Below are 16503 nucleotides of genomic sequence, written 5' to 3'. Positions count from 1 at the left end.
GAATATCTACAGGTACCATTTTGACTGAATGAAATCATGAGAACATAGAAAACCAAATTGCTGTAAGGTGTGCAACATGGATTTAGTTGTCAGTTCAAAAGATGTATTTCACTTTGCTAGAAGTTACACAGAATGTCAATGTAAATCCAGCTGGAGTTGGTGTTAGAATCAAGCCGACAATCAGCATCCTCCCAGACCACTGATGTCAACAGTGGGGGATGGGTTGGCAGAGGTGTGTGTTACAGGACTGAAGGCCACCCCTGAGAACAGTAGTCCACAGTACAAAAGACTATCACCCAAGGTGGGATTCGAACTCTCAACCTTTTGTTTGATGTACCAGGCCCGGCTAGCTCAGACGGCAGAGCATGAGACTCTTAATCTCAGGGTCGTGGGTTCGAGCCCCACGTTGGGCTTCAGAGTTTCAGACTAGGGCTTAACCTGGGATGAATTTGTAGGCGTTTACCCTAGCTATACTTGGGTGTGTTACAGGACATTCTGATGTAGCATTTTAAAATTAAAGCCCTTCCAAATCTCATTCATAAGGTAACTTCAAATCAAATTCATGAGACGACATTTTCGTTACGCCGAATAGAGCAGAACCTTGCGATAGAGGCAACCCATGATGTCTATTTAGATGTAACTCGTGAACCCCAGGCACAATTTGGGTTTCACCTGTCAGGATGGCCGAGTGGTCTAAGGCGCCAGACTCAAGGGTTCACTCCTTACTCAGCAAAGAGACTTCTGGTCTCCAAATGGAGGCGTGGGTTCAAACCCCACTTCTGACAGATTATTTTACCTGCAAGTTTCATCCTTGTAGTTTGGCAAAACAGATATCTCTGCTGTAGTTTCTGTTGAAAACAAAGTTTTCCTTGAATATCTACAGGTACCATTTTGACTGAATGAAATCATGAGAACATAGAAAACCAAATTGCTGTAAGGTGTGCAACATGGATTTAGTTGTCAGTTCAAAAGATGTATTTCACTTTGCTAGAAGTTACACAGAATGTCAATGTAAATCCAGCTGGAGTTGGTGTTAGAATCAAGCCGACAATCAGCATCCTCCCAGACCACTGATGTCAACAGTGGGGGATGGGTTGGTGGAGGTGTGTGTTACAGGACTGAAGGCCACCCCTGAGAACAGTAGTCCACAGTACAAAAGACTATCACCCAAGGTGGGATTCGAACTCTCAACCTTTTGTTTGATGTACCAGGCCCGGCTAGCTCAGACGGCAGAGAATGAGACTCTTAATCTCAGGGTCGTGGGTTCGAGCCCCACGTTGTGTTTGAGACTAGGGCTTAACCTGGGATGAATTTGTAGGTGTTTACCCTAGCTATACTTGGGTGTGTTACAGGACATTCTGATGTAGCATTTAAAAATTAAAGCCATTCCAAATTTCATTCATGAACTAACTTCAAATCAAATTCATGAGACAACGACATTTTCGTTACGCCGAATAGAGCAGAACCTTGCGATAGAGGCAACCCATGATGTCTATTTAGATGTAACTCGTGAACCCCAGGCACAATTTGGGTTTCACCTGTCAGGATGGCCGAGTGGTATAAGGCGCCAGACTCAAGGGTTCACTCCTTACTCAGCAAAGAGACTTCTGGTCTCCAAATGGAGGCGTGGGTTCAAACCCCACTTCTGACAGATTATTTTACCTGCAAGTTTCATCCTTGTAGTTTGGCAAAACAGATATCTCTGCTGTAGTTTCTGTTGAAAACAAAGTGTTCCTTGAATATCTACAGGTACCATTTTGACTGAATGAAATCATGAGAACATAGAAAACCAAATTGCTGTAAGGTGTGCAACATGGATTTAGTTGTCAGTTCAAAAGATGTATTTCACTTTGCTAGAAGTTACACAGAATGTCAATGTAAATCCAGCTGGAGTTGGTGTTAGAATCAAGCCGACAATCAGCATCCTCCCAGACCACTGATGTCAACAGTGGGGGATGGGTTGGCGGAGGTGTGTGTTACAGGACTGAAGGCCACTCCTGAGAACAGTAGTCCACAGTACAAAAGACTATCACCCAAGGTGGGATTCGAACTCTCAACCTTTTGTTTGATGTACCAGGCCCGGCTAGCTCAGACGGCAGAGCATGAGACTCTTAATCTCAGGGTCGTGGGTTCGAGCCCCACGTTGGGCTTCAGAGTTTCAGACTAGGGCTTAACCTGGGATGAATTTGTAGGTGTTTACCCTAGCTATACTTGGGTGTGTTACAGGACATTCTGATGTAGCATTTAAAAATTAAAGCCATTCCAAATTTCATTCATGAACTAACTTCAAATCAAATTCATGAGACAACGACATTTTCGTTACGCCGAATAGAGCAGAACCTTGCGATAGAGGCAACCCATGATGTCTATTTAGATGTAACTCGTGAACCCCAGGCACAATTTGGGTTTCACCTGTCAGGATGGCCGAGTGGTCTAAGGCGCCAGACTCAAGGGTTCACTCCTAACTCAGCAAAGAGACTTCTGGTCTCCAAATGGAGGCGTGGGTTCAAACCCCACTTCTGACAGATTATTTTACCTGCAAGTTTCATCCTTGTAGTTTGGCAAAACAGATATCTCTGCTGTAGTTTCTGTTGAAAACAAAGTGTTCCTTGAATATCTACAGGTACCATTTTGACTGAATGAAATCATGAGAACATAGAAAACCAAATTGCTGTAAGGTGTGCAACATGGATTTAGTTGTCAGTTCAAAAGATGTATTTCACTTTGCTAGAAGTTACACAGAATGTCAATGTAAATCCAGCTGGAGTTGGTGTTAGAATCAAGCCGACAATCAGCATCCTCCCAGACCACTGATGTCAACAGTGGGGGATCGGTTGGCGGAGGTGTGTGTTACAGGACTGAAGGCCACCCCTGAGAACAGTAGTCCACAGTACAAAAGACTATCACCCAAGGTGGGATTCGAACTCTCAACCTTTTGTTTGATGTACCAGGCCCGGCTAGCTCAGACGGCAGAGCATGAGACTCTTAATCTCAGGGTCGTGGGTTCGAGCCCCACGTTGGGCTTCAGAGTTTCAGACTAGGGCTTAACCTGGGATGAATTTGTAGGCGTTTACCCTAGCTATACTTGGGTGTGTTACAGGACATTCTGATGTAGTATTTTAAAATTAAAGACCTTCCAAATCTCATTCATAAGCTAACTTCAAATCAAATTCATGAGACGACATTTTCGTTACGCCGAATAGAGCAGAACCTTGCGATAGAGGCAACCCATGATGTCTATTTAGAAGTAACTCGTGAACCCCAGGCACAATTTGGGTTTCACCTGTCAGGATGGCCGAGTGGTCTAAGGCGCCAGACTCAAGGGTTCACTCCTTACTCAGCAAAGAGACTTCTGGTCTCCAAATGGAGGCGTGGGTTCAAACCCCACTTCTGACAGATTATTTTACCTGCAAGTTTCATCCTTGTAGTTTGGCAAAACAGATATCTCTGCTGTAGTTTCTGTTGAAAACAAAGTGTTCCTTGAATATCTACAGGTACCATTTTGACTGAATGAAATCATGAGAACATAGAAAACCAAATTGCTGTAAGGTGTGCAACATGGATTTAGTTGTCAGTTCAAAAGATGTATTTCACTTTGCTAGAAGTTACACAGAATGTCAATGTAAATCCAGCTGGAGTTGGTGTTAGAATCAAGCCGACAATCAGCATCCTCCCAGACCACTGATGTCAACAGTGGGGGATCGGTTGGCGGAGGTGTGTGTTACAGGACTGAAGGCCACCCCTGAGAACAGTAGTCCACAGTACAAAAGACTATCACCCAAGGTGGGATTCGAACTCTCAACCTTTTGTTTGATGTACCAGGCCCGGCTAGCTCAGACGGCAGAGCATGAGACTCTTAATCTCAGGGTCGTGGGTTCGAGCCCCACGTTGGGCTTCAGAGTTTCAGACTAGGGCTTAACCTGGGATGAATTTGTAGGCGTTTACCCTAGCTATACTTGGGTGTGTTACAGGACATTCTGATGTAGTATTTTAAAATTAAAGACCTTCCAAATCTCATTCATAAGCTAACTTCAAATCAAATTCATGAGACGACATTTTCGTTACGCCGAATAGAGCAGAACCTTGCGATAGAGGCAACCCATGATGTCTATTTAGATGTAACTCGTGAACCCCAGGCACAATTTGGGTTTCACCTGTCAGGATGGCCGAGTGGTCTAAGGCGCCAGACTCAAGGGTTCACTCCTTACTCAGCAAAGAGACTTCTGGTCTCCAAATGGAGGCGTGGGTTCAAACCCCACTGCTGACAGATTATTTTACCTGCAAGTTTCATCCTTGTAGTTTGGCAAAACAGATATCTCTGCTGTAGTTTCTGTTGGAAACAAAGTGTTCCTTGAATATCTACAGGTACCATTTTGACTGAATGAAATCATGAGAACATAGAAAACCAAATTGCTGTAAGGTGTGCAACATGGATTTAGTTGTCAGTTCAAAAGATGTATTTCACTTTGCTAGAAGTTACACAGAATGTCAATGTAAATCCAGCTGGAGTTGGTGTTAGAATCAAGCCGACAATCAGCATCCTCCCAGACCACTGATGTCAACAGTGGGGGATGGGTTGGCGGAGGTGTGTGTTACAGGACTGAAGGCCACCCCTGAGAACAGTAGTCCACAGTACAAAAGACTATCACCCAAGGTGGGATTCGAACTCTCAACCTTTTGTTTGATGTACCAGGCCCGGCTAGCTCAGACGGCAGAGCATGAGACTCTTAATCTCAGGGTCGTGGGTTCGAGCCCCACGTTGGGCTTCAGAGTTTCAGACTAGGGCTTAACCTGGGATGAATTTGTAGGCGTTTACCCTAGCTATACTTGGGTGTGTTACAGGACATTTTGATGTAGCATTTTAAAATTAAAGCCCTTCCAAATCTCATTCATGAGCTAACTTCAAATCAAATTCATGAGACAACGACATTTTCGTTACGCCGAATAGAGCAGAACCTTGCGATTGACGCAACCCATGATGTCTATTTAGATGTAACTCGTGAACCCCAGGCACAATTTGGGTTTCACCTGTCAGGATGGCCGAGTGGTCTAAGGCGCCAGACTCAAGGGTTCACTCCTTACTCAGCAAAGAGACTTCTGGTCTCCAAATGGAGGCGTGGGTTCAAACCCCACTTCTGACAGATTATTTTACCTGCAAGTTTCATCCTTGTAGTTTGGCAAAACAGATATCTCTGCTGTAGTTTCTGTTGAAAACAAAGTTTTCCTTGAATATCTACAGGTACCATTTTGACTGAATGAAATCATGAGAACATAGAAAACCAAATTGCTGTTAGGTGTGCAACATGGATTTAGTTGTCAGTTCAAAAGATGTATTTCACTTTGCTAGAAGTTACACAGGATGTCAATGTAAATCCAGCTGGAGTTGGTGTTAGAATCAAGCCGACAATCAGCATCCTCCCAGACCACTGATGTCAACAGTGGGGGATGGGTTGGCGGAGGTGTGTGTTACAGGACTGAAGGCCACTCTTGAGAACAGTCGTTCACAGTACAAAAGACTACCACCCAAGGTGGGATTCGAACTCTCAACCTTTTGTTTGATGTACCAGGCCCGGCTAGCTCAGACGGCAGAGCATGAGACTCTTAATCTCAGGGTCGTGGGTTCGAGCCCCACGTTGGGTTTCAGACTAGGGCTTAACCTGGGATGAATTTGTAGGCGTTTACCCTAGCTATACTTGGGTGTGTTACAGGACATTCTGATGTAGCATTTAAAAATTAAAGCCATTCCAAATTTCATTCATGAACTAACTTCAAATCAAATTCATGAGACAACGACATTTTCGTTACGCCGAATAGAGCAGAACCTTGCGATAGAGGCAACCCATGATGTCTATTTAGATGTAACTCGTGAACCCCAGGCACAATTTGGGTTTCACCTGTCAGGATGGCCGAGTGGTCTAAGGCGCCAGACTCAAGGGTTCACTCCTTACTCAGCAAAGAGACTTCTGGTCTCCAAATGGAGGCGTGGGTTCAAACCCCACTTCTGACAGATTATTTTACCTGCAAGTTTCATCCTTGTAGTTTGGCAAAACAGATATCTCTGCTGTAGTTTCTGTTGAAAACAAAGTTTTCCTTGAACATCTACAGGTACCATTTTGACTGAATGAAATCATGAGAACATAGAAAACCAAATTGCTGTAAGGTGTGCAACATGGATTTAGTTGTCAGTTCAAAAGATGTATTCACTTTGCTAGAAGTTACACAGAATGTCAATGTAAATCCAGCTGGAGTTGGTGTTAGAATCAAGCCGACAATCAGCATCCTCCCAGACCACTGATGTCAACAGTGGGGGATGGGTTGGTGGAGGTGTGTGTTACAGGACTGAAGGCCACCCCTGAGAACAGTAGTCCACAGTACAAAAGACAATCACCCAAGGTGGGATTCGAACTCTCAACCTTTTGTTTGATGTACCAGGCCCGGCTAGCTCAGACGGCAGAGCATGAGACTCTTAATCTCAGGGTCGTGGGTTCGAGCCCCACGTTGTGTTTGAGACTAGGGCTTAACCTGGGATGAATTTGTAGGTGTTTACCCTAGCTATACTTGGGTGTGTTACAGGACATTCTGATGTAGCATTTAAAAATTAAAGCCATTCCAAATTTCATTCATGAACTAACTTCAAATCAAATTCATGAGACAACGACATTTTCGTTACGCCGAATAGAGCAGAACCTTGCGATAGAGGCAACCCATGATGTCTATTTAGATGTAACTCGTGAACCCCAGGCACAATTTGGGTTTCACCTGTCAGGATGGCCGAGTGGTCTAAGGCGCCAGACTCAAGGGTTCACTCCTTACTCAGCAAAGAGACTTCTGGTCTCCAAATGGAGGCGTGGGTTCAAACCCCACTTCTGACAGATTATTTTACCTGCAAGTTTCATCCTTGTAGTTTGGCAAAACAGATATCTCTGCTGTAGTTTCTGTTGAAAACAAAGTTTTCCTTGAATATCTACAGGTACCATTTTGACTGAATGAAATCATGAGAACATAGAAAACCAAATTGCTGTAAGGTGTGCAACATGGATTTAGTTGTCAGTTCAAAAGATGTATTCACTTTGCTAGAAGTTACACAGAATGTCAATGTAAATCCAGCTGGAGTTGGTGTTAGAATCAAGCCGACAATCAGCATCCTCCCAGACCACTGATGTCAACAGTGGGGGATGGGTTGGTGGAGGTGTGTGTTACAGGACTGAAGGCCACCCCTGAGAACAGTAGTCCACAGTACAAAAGACAATCACCCAAGGTGGGATTCGAACTCTCAACCTTTTGTTTGATGTACCAGGCCCGGCTAGCTCAGACGGCAGAGCATGAGACTCTTAATCTCAGGGTCGTGGGTTCGAGCCCCACGTTGGGTTTCAGACTAGGGCTTAACCTGGGATGAATTTGTAGGTGTTTACCCTAGCTATACTTGGGTGTGTTACAGGACATTCTGATGTAGCATTTAAAAATTAAAGCCATTCCAAATTTCATTTATGAACTAACTTCAAATCAAATTCATGAGACAACGACATTTTCGTTACGCCGAATAGAGCAGAACCTTGCGATAGAGGCAACCCATGATGTCTATTTAGATGTAACTCGTGAACCCCAGGCACAATTTGGGTTTCACCTGTCAGGATGGCCGAGTGGTCTAAGGCGCCAGACTCAAGGGTTCACTCCTTACTCAGCAAAGAGACTTCTGGTCTCCAAATGGAGGCGTGGGTTCAAACCCCACTTCTGACAGATTCTTTTACCTGCAAGTTTCATCCTTGTAGTTTGGCAAAACAGATATCTCTGCTGTAGTTTCTGTTGAAAACAAAGTGTTCCTTGAATATCTACAGGTACCATTTTGACTGAATGAAATCATGAGAACATAGAAAACCAAATTGCTGTAAGGTGTGCAACATGGATTTAGTTGTCAGTTCAAAAGATGTATTTCACTTTGCTAGAAGTTACACAGAATGTCAATGTAAATCCAGCTGGAGTTGGTGTTAGAATCAAGCCGACAATCAGCATCCTCCCAGACCACTGATGTCAACAGTGGGGGATGGGTTGGCGGAGGTGTGTGTTACAGGACTGAAGGCCACCCCTGAGAACAGTAGTCCACAGTACAAAAGACTATCACCCAAGGTGGGATTCGAACTCTCAACCTTATGTTTGATGTACCAGGCCCGGCTAGCTCAGACGGCAGAGCATGAGACTCTTAATCTCAGGGTCGTGGGTTCGAGCCCCACGTTGGGTTTCAGACTAGGGCTTAACCTGGGATGAATTTGTAGGCGTTTACCCTAGCTATACTTGGGTGTGTTACAGGACATTCTGATGTAGCATTTTAAAATTAAAGCCCTTCCAAATCTCATTCATGAGCTAACTTCAAATCAAATTCATGAGACGACATTTTCGTTACGCCGAATAGAGCAGAACCTTGCGATAGAGGCAACCCATGATGTCTATTTAGATGTAACTCGTGAACCCCAGGCACAATTTGGGTTTCACCTGTCAGGATGGCCGAGTGGTCTAAGGCGCCAGACTCAAGGGTTCACTCCTTACTCAGCAAAGAGACTTCTGGTCTCCAAATGGAGGTGTCGGTTCAAACCCCACTTCTGACAGATTCTTTTACCTGCAAGTTTCATCCTTGTAGTTTGGCAAAACAGATATCTCTGCTGTAGTTTCTGTTGAAAACAAAGTGTTCCTTGAATATCTACAGGTACCATTTTGACTGAATGAAATCATGAGAACATAGAAAACCAAATTGCTGTAAGGTGTGCAACATGGATTTAGTTGTCAGTTCAAAAGATGTATTTCACTTTGCTAGAAGTTACACAGAATGTCAATGTAAATCCAGCTGGAGTTGGTGTTAGAATCAAGCCAACAATCAGCATCCTCCCAGACCACTGATGTCAACAGTGGGGGATGGGTTGGCGGAGGTGTGTGTTACAGGACTGAAGGCCACCCCTGAGAACAGTAGTCCACAGTACAAAAGACTATCACCCAAGGTGGGATTCGAACTCTCAACCTTTTGTTTAATGTACCAGGCCCGGCTAGCTCAGACCGCAGAGCATGAGACTCTTAATCTCAGGGTCGTGGGTTCGAGCCCCACGTTGGGCTTCAGAGTTTCAGACTAGGGCTTAACCTGGAATGAATTTGTAGGCGTTTACCCTAGCTATACTTGGGTGTGTTACAGGACATTTTGATGTAGCATTTTAAAATTAAAGCCCTTCCAAATCTCATTCATGAGCTAACTTCAAATCAAATTCATGAGACAACGACATTTTCGTTACGCCGAATAGAGCAGAACCTTGCGATCGAGGCAACCCATGATGTCTAATTAGATTGAACTCGTGAACCCCAGGCACAATTTGGGTTTCACCTGTCAGGATGGCCGAGTGGTCTAAGGCGCCAGACTCAAGGGTTCACTCCTTACTCAGCAAAGAGACTTCTGGTCTCCAAATGGAGGCGTGGGTTCAAACCCCACTTCTGACAGATTATTTTACCTGCAATTTTCATTCTTGTAGTTTGGCAAAACAGATATCTCTGCTGTAGTTTCTGTTGAAAACAAAGTGTTCCTTGAATATCTACAGGTACCATTTTGACTGAATGAAATCATGAGAACATAGAAAACCAAATTGCTGTAAGGTGTGCAACATGGATTTAGTTGTCAGTTCAAAAGATGTATTTCACTTTGCTAGAAGTTACACAGAATGTCAATGTAAATCCAGCTGGAGTTGGTGTTAGAATCAAGCCGACAATCAGCATCCTCCCAGACCACTGATGTCAACAGTGGGGGATGGGTTGGTGGAGGTGTGTGTTACAGGACTGAAGGCCACCCCTGAGAACAGTAGTCCACAGTACAAAAGACTATCACCCAAGGTGGGATTCGAACTCTCAACCTTTTGCTTGATGTACCAGGCCCGGCTAGCTCAGACGGCAGAGCATGAGACTCTTAATCTCAGGGTCGTGGGTTCGAGCCCCACGTTGGGTTTCAGACTAGGGCTTAACCTGGGATGAATTTGTAGGTGTTTACCCTAGCTATACTTGGGTGTGTTACAGGACATTCTGATGTAGCATTTAAAAATTAAAGCCATTCCAAATTTCATTCATGAACTAACTTCAAATCAAATTCATGAGACAACGACATTTTCGTTACGCCGAATAGAGCAGAACCTTGCGATAGAGGCAACCCATGATGTCTATTTAGATGTAACTCGTGAACCCCAGGCACAATTTGGGTTTCACCTGTCAGGATGGCCGAGTGGTCTAAGGCGCCAGACTCAAGGGTTCACTCCTTACTCAGCAAAGAGACTTCTGGTCTCCAAATGGAGGCGTGGGTTCAAACCCCACTTCTGACAGATTATTTTACCTGCAAGTTTCATCCTTGTAGTTTGGCAAAACAGATATCTCTGCTGTAGTTTCTGTTGAAAACAAAGTGTTCCTTGAATATCTACAGGTACCATTTTGACTGAATGAAATCATGAGAACATAGAAAACCAAATTGCTGTAAGGTGTGCAACATGGATTTAGTTGTCAGTTCAAAAGATGTATTTCACTTTGCTAGAAGTTACACAGAATGTCAATGTAAATCCAGCTGGAGTTAGTGTTAGAATCAAGCCGACAATCAGCATCCTCCCAGACCACTGATGTCAACAGTGGGGGATGGGTTGGCGGAGGTGTGTGTTACAGGACTGAAGGCCACCCCTGAGAACAGTAGTCCACAGTACAAAAGACTATCACCCAAGGTGGGATTCGAACTCTCAACCTTTTGTTTGATGTACCAGGCCCGGCTAGCTCAGACGGCAGAGCATGAGACTCTTAATCTCAGGGTCGTGGGTTCGAGCCCCACGTTGGGCTTCAGAGTTTCAGACTAGGGCTTAACCTGGGATGAATTTGTAGGCGTTTACCCTAGCTATACTTGGGTGTGTTACAGGACATTCTGATGTAGCATTTTAAAATTAAAGCCCTTCCAAATCTCATTCATAAGCTAACTTCAAATCAAATTCATGAGACGACATTTTCGTTACGCCGAATAGAGCAGAACCTTGCGATAGAGGCAACCCATGATGTCTATTTAGATGTAACTCGTGAACCCCAGGCACAATTTGGGTTTCACCTGTCAGGATGGCCGAGTGGTCTAAGGCGCCAGACTCAAGGGTTCACTCCTTACTCAGCAAAGAGACTTCTGGTCTCCAAATGGAGGCGTGGGTTCAAACCCCACTTCTGACAGATTATTTTACCTGCAAGTTTCATCCTTGTAGTTTGGCAAAACAGATATCTCTGCTGTAGTTTCTGTTGAAAACAAAGTGTTCCTTGAATATCTACAGGTACCATTTTGACTGAATGAAATCATGAGAACATAGAAAACCAAATTGCTGTAAGGTGTGCAACATGGATTTAGTTGTCAGTTCAAAAGATGTATTTCACTTTGCTAGAAGTTACACAGAATGTCAATGTAAATCCAGCTGGAGTTGGTGTTAGAATCAAGCCGACAATCAGCATCCTCCCAGACCACTGATGTCAACAGTGGGGGATGGGTTGGCGGAGGTGTGTGTTACAGGACTGAAGGCCACCCCTGAGAACAGTAGTCCACAGTACAAAAGACTATCACCCAAGGTGGGATTCGAACTCTCAACCTTTTGTTTGATGTACCAGGCCCGGCTAGCTCAGACGGCAGAGCATGAGACTCTTAATCTCAGGGTCGTGGGTTCGAGCCCCACGTTGGGTTTCAGACTAGGGCTTAACCTGGGATGAATTTGTAGGTGTTTACCCTAGCTATACTTGGGTGTGTTACAGGACATTCTGATGTAGCATTTAAAAATTAAAGCCATTCCAAATTTCATTCATGAACTAACTTCAAATCAAATTCATGAGACAACGACATTTTCGTTACGCCGAATAGAGCAGAACCTTGCGATAGAGGCAACCCATGATGTCTATTTAGATGTAACTCGTGAAACCCAGGCACAATTTGGGTTTCACCTGTCAGGATGGCCGAGTGGTCTAAGGCGCCAGACTCAAGGGTTCACTCCTTACTCAGCAAAGAGACTTCTGGTCTCCAAATGGAGGCGTGGGTTCAAACCCCACTTCTGACAGATTATTTTACCTGCAAGTTTCATCCTTGTAGTTTGGCAAAACAGATATCTCTGCTGTAGTTTCTGTTGAAAACAAAGTGTTCCTTGAATATCTACAGGTACCATTTTGACTGAATGAAATCATGAGAACATAGAAAACCAAATTGCTGTAAGGTGTGCAACATGGATTTAGTTGTCAGTTCAAAAGATGTATTTCACTTTGCTAGAAGTTACACAGAATGTCAATGTAAATCCAGCTGGAGTTGGTGTTAGAATCAAGCCGACAATCAGCATCCTCCCAGACCACTGATGTCAACAGTGGGGGATGGGTTGGCAGAGGTGTGTGTTACAGGACTGAAGGCCACCCCTGAGAACAGTAGTCCACAGTACAAAAGACTATCACCCAAGGTGGGATTCGAACTCTCAACCTTTTGTTTGATGTACCAGGCCCGGCTAGCTCAGACGGCAGAGCATGAGACTCTTAATCTCAGGGTCGTGGGTTCGAGCCCCACGTTGGGCTTCAGAGTTTTAGACTAGGGCTTAACCTGGGATGAATTTGTAGGCGTTTACCCTAGCTATACTTGGGTGTGTTACAGGACATTCTGATGTAGCATTTTAAAATTAAAGCCCTTCCAAATCTCATTCATGAGCTAACTTCAAATCAAATTCATGAGACGACATTTTCGTTACGCCGAATAGAGCAGAACCTTGCGATAGAGGCAACCCATGATGTCTATTTAGATGTAACTCGTGAACCCCAGGCACAATTTGGGTTTCACCTGTCAGGATGGCCGAGTGGTCTAAGGCGCCAGACTCAAGGGTTCACTCCTTACTCAGCAAAGAGACTTCTGGTCTCCAAATGGAGGCGTGGGTTCAAACCCCACTTCTGACAGATTATTTTACCTGCAAGTTTCATCCTTGTAGTTTGGCAAAACAGATATCTCTGCTGTAGTTTCTGTTGAAAACAAAGTTTTCCTTGAATATCTACAGGTACCATTTTGACTGAATGAAATCATGAGAACATAGAAAACCAAATTGCTGTAAGGTGTGCAACATGGATTTAGTTGTCAGTTCAAAAGATGTATTTCACTTTGCTAGAAGTTACACAGAATGTCAATGTAAATCCAGCTGGAGTTGGTGTTAGAATCAAGCCGACAATCAGCATCCTCCCAGACCACTGATGTCAACAGTGGGGGATGGGTTGGCAGAGGTGTGTGTTACAGGACTGAAGGCCACCCCTGAGAACAGTAGTCCACAGTACAAAAGACTATCACCCAAGGTGGGATTCGAACTCTCAACCTTTTGTTTGATGTACCAGGCCCGGCTAGCTCAGACGGCAGAGCATGAGACTCTTAATCTCAGGGTCGTGGGTTCGAGCCCCACGTTGGGTTTGAGACTAGGGCTTAACCTGGGATGAATTTGTAGGTGTTTACCCTAGCTATACTTGGGTGTGTTACAGGACATTCTGATGTAGCATTTAAAAATTAAAGCCATTCCAAATTTCATTCATGAACTAACTTCAAATCAAATTCATGAGACAACGACATTTTCGTTACGCCGAATAGAGCAGAACCTTGCGATAGAGGCAACCCATGATGTCTATTTAGATGTAACTCGTGAACCCCAGGCACAATTTGGGTTTCACCTGTCAGGATGGCCGAGTGGTCTAAGGCGCCAGACTCAAGGGTTCACTCCTTACTCAGCAAAGAGACTTCTGGTCTCCAAATGGAGGCGTGGGTTCAAACCCCACTTCTGACAGATTATTTTACCTGCAAGTTTCATCCTTGTAGTTTGGCAAAACAGATATCTCTGCTGTAGTTTCTGTTGAAAACAAAGTGTTCCTTGAATATCTACAGGTACCATTTTGACTGAATGAAATCATGAGAACATAGAAAACCAAATTGCTGTAAGGTGTGCAACATGGATTTAGTTGTCAGTTCAAAAGATGTATTTCACTTTGCTAGAAGTTACACAGAATGTCAATGTAAATCCAGCTGGAGTTGGTGTTAGAATGAAGCCGACAATCAGCATCCTCCCAGACCACTGATGTCAACAGTGGGGGATGGGTTGGCGGAGGTGTGTGTTACAGGACTGAAGGCCACCCCTGAGAACAGTAGTCCACAGTACAAAAGACTATCACCCAAGGTGGGATTCGAACTCTCAACCTTTTGTTTGATGTACCAGGCCCGGCTAGCTCAGACGGCAGAGCATGAGACTCTTAATCTCAGGGTCGTGGGTTCGAGCCCCACGTTGGGTTTCAGACTAGTGCTTAACCTGGGATGAATTTGTAGGTGTTTACCCTAGCTATACTTGGGTGTGTTACAGGACATTCTGATGTAGCATTTAAAAATTAAAGCCATTCCAAATTTCATTCATGAACTAACTTCAAATCAAATTCATGAGACAACGACATTTTCGTTACGCCGAATAGAGCAGAACCTTGCGATAGAGGCAACCCATGATGTCTATTTAGATGTAACTCGTGAACCCCAGGCACAATTTGGGTTTCACCTGTCAGGATGGCCGAGTGGTCTAAGGCGCCAGACTCAAGGGTTCACTCCTTACTCAGCAAAGAGACTTCTGGTCTCCAAATGGAGGCGTGGGTTCAAACCCCACTTCTGACAGATTATTTTACCTGCAAGTTTCATCCTTGTAGTTTGGCAAAACAGATATCTCTGCTGTAGTTTCTGTTGAAAACAAAGTGTTCCTTGAATATCTACAGGTACCATTTTGACTGAATGAAATCATGAGAACATAGAAAACCAAATTGCTGTAAGGTGTGCAACATGGATTTAGTTGTCAGTTCAAAAGATGTATTTCACTTTGCTAGAAGTTACACAGAATGTCAATGTAAATCCAGCTGGAGTTGGTGTTAGAATCAAGCCGACAATCAGCATCCTCCCAGACCACTGATGTCAACAGTGGGGGATGGGTTGGCAGAGGTGTGTGTTACAGGACTGAAGGCCACCCCTGAGAACAGTAGTCCACAGTACAAAAGACTATCACCCAAGGTGGGATTCGAACTCTCAACCTTTTGTTTGATGTACCAGGCCCGGCTAGCTCAGACGGCAGAGCATGAGACTCTTAATCTCAGGGTCGTGGGTTCGAGCCCCACGTTGGGCTTCAGAGTTTCAGACTAGGGCTTAACCTGGGATGAATTTGTAGGCGTTTACCCTAGCTATACTTGGGTGTGTTACAGGACATTCTGATGTAGCATTTTAAAATTAAAGCCCTTCCAAATCTCATTCATAAGGTAACTTCAAATCAAATTCATGAGACGACATTTTCGTTACGCCGAATAGAGCAGAACCTTGCGATAGAGGCAACCCATGATGTCTATTTAGATGTAACTCGTGAACCCCAGGCACAATTTGGGTTTCACCTGTCAGGATGGCCGAGTGGTCTAAGGCGCCAGACTCAAGGGTTCACTCCTTACTCAGCAAAGAGACTTCTGGTCTCCAAATGGAGGCGTGGGTTCAAACCCCACTTCTGACAGATTATTTTACCTGCAAGTTTCATCCTTGTAGTTTGGCAAAACAGATATCTCTGCTGTAGTTTCTGTTGAAAACAAAGTTTTCCTTGAATATCTACAGGTACCATTTTGACTGAATGAAATCATGAGAACATAGAAAACCAAATTGCTGTAAGGTGTGCAACATGGATTTAGTTGTCAGTTCAAAAGATGTATTTCACTTTGCTAGAAGTTACACAGAATGTCAATGTAAATCCAGCTGGAGTTGGTGTTAGAATCAAGCCGACAATCAGCATCCTCCCAGACCACTGATGTCAACAGTGGGGGATGGGTTGGTGGAGGTGTGTGTTACAGGACTGAAGGCCACCCCTGAGAACAGTAGTCCACAGTACAAAAGACTATCACCCAAGGTGGGATTCGAACTCTCAACCTTTTGTTTGATGTACCAGGCCCGGCTAGCTCAGACGGCAGAGAATGAGACTCTTAATCTCAGGGTCGTGGGTTCGAGCCCCACGTTGTGTTTGAGACTAGGGCTTAACCTGGGATGAATTTGTAGGTGTTTACCCTAGCTATACTTGGGTGTGTTACAGGACATTCTGATGTAGCATTTAAAAATTAAAGCCATTCCAAATTTCATTCATGAACTAACTTCAAATCAAATTCATGAGACAACGACATTTTCGTTACGCCGAATAGAGCAGAACCTTGCGATAGAGGCAACCCATGATGTCTATTTAGATGTAACTCGTGAACCCCAGGCACAATTTGGGTTTCACCTGTCAGGATGGCCGAGTGGTATAAGGCGCCAGACTCAAGGGTTCACTCCTTACTCAGCAAAGAGACTTCTGGTCTCCAAATGGAGGCGTGGGTTCAAACCCCACTTCTGACAGATTATTTTACCTGCAAGTTTCATCCTTGTAGTTTGGCAAAACAGATATCTCTGCTGTAGTTTCTGTTGAAAACAAAGTGTTCCTT

General features: G+C 44.3%; 34 non-coding genes across 34 annotated transcripts; all 34 read left to right on the top strand.

Moving 5' to 3' along the window:
- Nucleotides 1-340: 340 nt before the first annotated feature.
- Nucleotides 341-413, top strand: trnak-cuu (transfer RNA lysine (anticodon CUU)). Its single transcript has one exon. It is a non-coding gene; the product is annotated as a tRNA-Lys (tRNA).
- A 261-nt stretch (nucleotides 414-674) lies between these two features.
- Nucleotides 675-785, top strand: trnal-caa (transfer RNA leucine (anticodon CAA)). Its single transcript has 2 exons — nucleotides 675-712; nucleotides 740-785. It is a non-coding gene; the product is annotated as a tRNA-Leu (tRNA).
- Nucleotides 786-1540: 755 nt separating this feature from the next.
- On the top strand, nucleotides 1541-1651 carry trnal-caa (transfer RNA leucine (anticodon CAA)). Its single transcript has 2 exons — nucleotides 1541-1578; nucleotides 1606-1651. It is a non-coding gene; the product is annotated as a tRNA-Leu (tRNA).
- Nucleotides 1652-2077: 426 nt separating this feature from the next.
- On the top strand, nucleotides 2078-2150 carry trnak-cuu (transfer RNA lysine (anticodon CUU)). Its single transcript has one exon. It is a non-coding gene; the product is annotated as a tRNA-Lys (tRNA).
- Nucleotides 2151-2414: 264 nt separating this feature from the next.
- trnal-caa (transfer RNA leucine (anticodon CAA)) lies at nucleotides 2415-2525 on the top strand. The gene is made up of 2 exons: nucleotides 2415-2452; nucleotides 2480-2525. It is a non-coding gene; the product is annotated as a tRNA-Leu (tRNA).
- A 426-nt stretch (nucleotides 2526-2951) lies between these two features.
- Nucleotides 2952-3024, top strand: trnak-cuu (transfer RNA lysine (anticodon CUU)). Its single transcript has one exon. It is a non-coding gene; the product is annotated as a tRNA-Lys (tRNA).
- Nucleotides 3025-3285: 261 nt separating this feature from the next.
- On the top strand, nucleotides 3286-3396 carry trnal-caa (transfer RNA leucine (anticodon CAA)). The gene is made up of 2 exons: nucleotides 3286-3323; nucleotides 3351-3396. It is a non-coding gene; the product is annotated as a tRNA-Leu (tRNA).
- A 426-nt stretch (nucleotides 3397-3822) lies between these two features.
- On the top strand, nucleotides 3823-3895 carry trnak-cuu (transfer RNA lysine (anticodon CUU)). Its single transcript has one exon. It is a non-coding gene; the product is annotated as a tRNA-Lys (tRNA).
- A 261-nt stretch (nucleotides 3896-4156) lies between these two features.
- On the top strand, nucleotides 4157-4267 carry trnal-caa (transfer RNA leucine (anticodon CAA)). Its single transcript has 2 exons — nucleotides 4157-4194; nucleotides 4222-4267. It is a non-coding gene; the product is annotated as a tRNA-Leu (tRNA).
- Nucleotides 4268-4693: 426 nt separating this feature from the next.
- trnak-cuu (transfer RNA lysine (anticodon CUU)) lies at nucleotides 4694-4766 on the top strand. Its single transcript has one exon. It is a non-coding gene; the product is annotated as a tRNA-Lys (tRNA).
- Nucleotides 4767-5030: 264 nt separating this feature from the next.
- trnal-caa (transfer RNA leucine (anticodon CAA)) lies at nucleotides 5031-5141 on the top strand. Its single transcript has 2 exons — nucleotides 5031-5068; nucleotides 5096-5141. It is a non-coding gene; the product is annotated as a tRNA-Leu (tRNA).
- Nucleotides 5142-5567: 426 nt separating this feature from the next.
- Nucleotides 5568-5640, top strand: trnak-cuu (transfer RNA lysine (anticodon CUU)). The gene has a single exon. It is a non-coding gene; the product is annotated as a tRNA-Lys (tRNA).
- Nucleotides 5641-5896: 256 nt separating this feature from the next.
- trnal-caa (transfer RNA leucine (anticodon CAA)) lies at nucleotides 5897-6007 on the top strand. Its single transcript has 2 exons — nucleotides 5897-5934; nucleotides 5962-6007. It is a non-coding gene; the product is annotated as a tRNA-Leu (tRNA).
- Nucleotides 6008-6761: 754 nt separating this feature from the next.
- Nucleotides 6762-6872, top strand: trnal-caa (transfer RNA leucine (anticodon CAA)). Its single transcript has 2 exons — nucleotides 6762-6799; nucleotides 6827-6872. It is a non-coding gene; the product is annotated as a tRNA-Leu (tRNA).
- A 425-nt stretch (nucleotides 6873-7297) lies between these two features.
- Nucleotides 7298-7370, top strand: trnak-cuu (transfer RNA lysine (anticodon CUU)). The gene has a single exon. It is a non-coding gene; the product is annotated as a tRNA-Lys (tRNA).
- Nucleotides 7371-7626: 256 nt separating this feature from the next.
- Nucleotides 7627-7737, top strand: trnal-caa (transfer RNA leucine (anticodon CAA)). Its single transcript has 2 exons — nucleotides 7627-7664; nucleotides 7692-7737. It is a non-coding gene; the product is annotated as a tRNA-Leu (tRNA).
- Nucleotides 7738-8163: 426 nt separating this feature from the next.
- Nucleotides 8164-8236, top strand: trnak-cuu (transfer RNA lysine (anticodon CUU)). Its single transcript has one exon. It is a non-coding gene; the product is annotated as a tRNA-Lys (tRNA).
- Nucleotides 8237-8489: 253 nt separating this feature from the next.
- Nucleotides 8490-8600, top strand: trnal-caa (transfer RNA leucine (anticodon CAA)). The gene is made up of 2 exons: nucleotides 8490-8527; nucleotides 8555-8600. It is a non-coding gene; the product is annotated as a tRNA-Leu (tRNA).
- A 763-nt stretch (nucleotides 8601-9363) lies between these two features.
- Nucleotides 9364-9474, top strand: trnal-caa (transfer RNA leucine (anticodon CAA)). Its single transcript has 2 exons — nucleotides 9364-9401; nucleotides 9429-9474. It is a non-coding gene; the product is annotated as a tRNA-Leu (tRNA).
- Nucleotides 9475-9900: 426 nt separating this feature from the next.
- Nucleotides 9901-9973, top strand: trnak-cuu (transfer RNA lysine (anticodon CUU)). Its single transcript has one exon. It is a non-coding gene; the product is annotated as a tRNA-Lys (tRNA).
- Nucleotides 9974-10229: 256 nt separating this feature from the next.
- trnal-caa (transfer RNA leucine (anticodon CAA)) lies at nucleotides 10230-10340 on the top strand. Its single transcript has 2 exons — nucleotides 10230-10267; nucleotides 10295-10340. It is a non-coding gene; the product is annotated as a tRNA-Leu (tRNA).
- Nucleotides 10341-10766: 426 nt separating this feature from the next.
- trnak-cuu (transfer RNA lysine (anticodon CUU)) lies at nucleotides 10767-10839 on the top strand. Its single transcript has one exon. It is a non-coding gene; the product is annotated as a tRNA-Lys (tRNA).
- A 261-nt stretch (nucleotides 10840-11100) lies between these two features.
- Nucleotides 11101-11211, top strand: trnal-caa (transfer RNA leucine (anticodon CAA)). The gene is made up of 2 exons: nucleotides 11101-11138; nucleotides 11166-11211. It is a non-coding gene; the product is annotated as a tRNA-Leu (tRNA).
- A 426-nt stretch (nucleotides 11212-11637) lies between these two features.
- trnak-cuu (transfer RNA lysine (anticodon CUU)) lies at nucleotides 11638-11710 on the top strand. The gene has a single exon. It is a non-coding gene; the product is annotated as a tRNA-Lys (tRNA).
- Nucleotides 11711-11966: 256 nt separating this feature from the next.
- Nucleotides 11967-12077, top strand: trnal-caa (transfer RNA leucine (anticodon CAA)). The gene is made up of 2 exons: nucleotides 11967-12004; nucleotides 12032-12077. It is a non-coding gene; the product is annotated as a tRNA-Leu (tRNA).
- Nucleotides 12078-12503: 426 nt separating this feature from the next.
- Nucleotides 12504-12576, top strand: trnak-cuu (transfer RNA lysine (anticodon CUU)). Its single transcript has one exon. It is a non-coding gene; the product is annotated as a tRNA-Lys (tRNA).
- A 261-nt stretch (nucleotides 12577-12837) lies between these two features.
- Nucleotides 12838-12948, top strand: trnal-caa (transfer RNA leucine (anticodon CAA)). The gene is made up of 2 exons: nucleotides 12838-12875; nucleotides 12903-12948. It is a non-coding gene; the product is annotated as a tRNA-Leu (tRNA).
- A 426-nt stretch (nucleotides 12949-13374) lies between these two features.
- Nucleotides 13375-13447, top strand: trnak-cuu (transfer RNA lysine (anticodon CUU)). The gene has a single exon. It is a non-coding gene; the product is annotated as a tRNA-Lys (tRNA).
- Nucleotides 13448-13703: 256 nt separating this feature from the next.
- On the top strand, nucleotides 13704-13814 carry trnal-caa (transfer RNA leucine (anticodon CAA)). Its single transcript has 2 exons — nucleotides 13704-13741; nucleotides 13769-13814. It is a non-coding gene; the product is annotated as a tRNA-Leu (tRNA).
- Nucleotides 13815-14240: 426 nt separating this feature from the next.
- On the top strand, nucleotides 14241-14313 carry trnak-cuu (transfer RNA lysine (anticodon CUU)). Its single transcript has one exon. It is a non-coding gene; the product is annotated as a tRNA-Lys (tRNA).
- Nucleotides 14314-14569: 256 nt separating this feature from the next.
- trnal-caa (transfer RNA leucine (anticodon CAA)) lies at nucleotides 14570-14680 on the top strand. The gene is made up of 2 exons: nucleotides 14570-14607; nucleotides 14635-14680. It is a non-coding gene; the product is annotated as a tRNA-Leu (tRNA).
- Nucleotides 14681-15106: 426 nt separating this feature from the next.
- trnak-cuu (transfer RNA lysine (anticodon CUU)) lies at nucleotides 15107-15179 on the top strand. Its single transcript has one exon. It is a non-coding gene; the product is annotated as a tRNA-Lys (tRNA).
- Nucleotides 15180-15440: 261 nt separating this feature from the next.
- trnal-caa (transfer RNA leucine (anticodon CAA)) lies at nucleotides 15441-15551 on the top strand. Its single transcript has 2 exons — nucleotides 15441-15478; nucleotides 15506-15551. It is a non-coding gene; the product is annotated as a tRNA-Leu (tRNA).
- Nucleotides 15552-16306: 755 nt separating this feature from the next.
- On the top strand, nucleotides 16307-16417 carry trnal-caa (transfer RNA leucine (anticodon CAA)). The gene is made up of 2 exons: nucleotides 16307-16344; nucleotides 16372-16417. It is a non-coding gene; the product is annotated as a tRNA-Leu (tRNA).
- The last annotated feature ends 86 nt before the right edge of the window (nucleotides 16418-16503 follow it).

Source organism: Anarhichas minor, unplaced genomic scaffold (assembly GCF_050575085.1).
Source record: "Anarhichas minor isolate MPS153535 unplaced genomic scaffold, ASM5057508v1 ptg000007l, whole genome shotgun sequence".
Taxonomy (NCBI): domain Eukaryota; kingdom Metazoa; phylum Chordata; class Actinopteri; order Perciformes; family Anarhichadidae; genus Anarhichas; species Anarhichas minor.
Note: the sequence above shows the minus strand (reverse complement) of the source record. Positions and strands in the feature narration are given on the sequence as shown.